At 69.5% G+C, this 1,052-nt stretch overlaps 1 long non-coding RNA gene across 1 annotated transcript; it reads right to left on the bottom strand.

Annotated features, from left to right (window-relative positions):
• Positions 1–6: 6 nt before the first annotated feature.
• LOC105310876 lies at positions 7–833 on the bottom strand. The gene is made up of 3 exons (XR_897568.2): positions 675–833; positions 454–582; positions 7–150 (listed from the first exon to the last, which is right to left on the bottom strand). It is a non-coding gene; the product is annotated as an uncharacterized LOC105310876 (long non-coding RNA).
• Between the last annotated feature and the right edge of the window lie 219 nt (positions 834–1,052).

The raw sequence follows: 1,052 nt of genomic DNA, 5'->3' as shown, positions 1-1,052 counted from the left end.
TGGGACGTGGGCGTGGCTTACCCTGCAGGCAGCGGGGGCCTGTCCAGCCAGGGCCGCAGCGACACTGTCCAAGGACCGGGTCACAGGAGGCCCCGTGGAAGCAGGTGCAGGCCTGGCTGCAGTTGTGCCCATAGGTGAGGGCTGGGCAGGCTGCAGGGGAGAGGGCGGTCAGGGGTCAGGGACACGGACCCTGGGAGGGGCTGCAGCAGACTGAGGCCACTGGGCGGGTCCACTAGGGCCCCAGGGACTATGTGGTTACTCTGTTCCTCCCTCTGGCCTGGACGTCACTCAGGGTGGCCACGAATAGGGACCAACACACTGGCCCTCGTGGGCAAAGCAGCATTCCCGGGGTGGCCACCAGCGGCTTCGGACAGCCAGGCCGGGGCCTCAGGGCCAGCCTGGCAGTGAGCAGACCCCTCCTGCATCACCCATGGCCGAGGGGGCCTCACGCACCCTCGGCACAGCGGGGGCCGCGGCGGCCGGCAGGACACAGGCAGGCACCGCTCACGGCGTCACAGGGCACCCCGGCGGCACAGTCACAGGCACTGCGGCAGTCCAGTCCAAAGAAGCCGGCCGGGCAGGCTGCAGGAGCGGGGTGGCGATGGAGAGACGCTGGGTCACAGGACTCTGCCCACGGTCCCTGCCGCCCTGGCCCAGCCCCTGCCCCAGCTCACCATGCTCACAGAAGGTCCCCCTCCAGCCGGCCGGGCAGGTGCAGGCTCCGCTGACATGGTCACAAGCCGCCCCGTGCTCACACTGGCACCGCTGCCCACAGCCCGGCCCAAAACGGCCCTGGGGACAGCCTGAGACACACAGCCCCAGCCACTGTCAGCTGGGGGGCCTTGCACCTGACCCAGTCCTGCCCGGCTCTGCCAACCCAGCTGGACAGAGACTCCAGCCGGGGCTGGCTCCCCGCCCCAGGGGTGCTGGGCTCACCCACATGCCTCTGCCTCACCCCCACAGCTGGGAACCAGGCCCCAGGAGAGGCAGGCACCCCAGATGTGACATGTGCGCATGTGTCATGTGTGCATGAGTGTGTGTCATGCGTGCAT

Source organism: Pteropus vampyrus, unplaced genomic scaffold (genome assembly GCF_000151845.1).
Source record: "Pteropus vampyrus isolate Shadow unplaced genomic scaffold, Pvam_2.0 Scaffold14594, whole genome shotgun sequence".
In the NCBI taxonomy this organism is placed as follows: domain Eukaryota; kingdom Metazoa; phylum Chordata; class Mammalia; order Chiroptera; family Pteropodidae; genus Pteropus; species Pteropus vampyrus.
The sequence above is the reverse complement of the archived record's forward strand: the minus strand, read 5'-3'. Positions and strand labels throughout refer to the sequence as shown.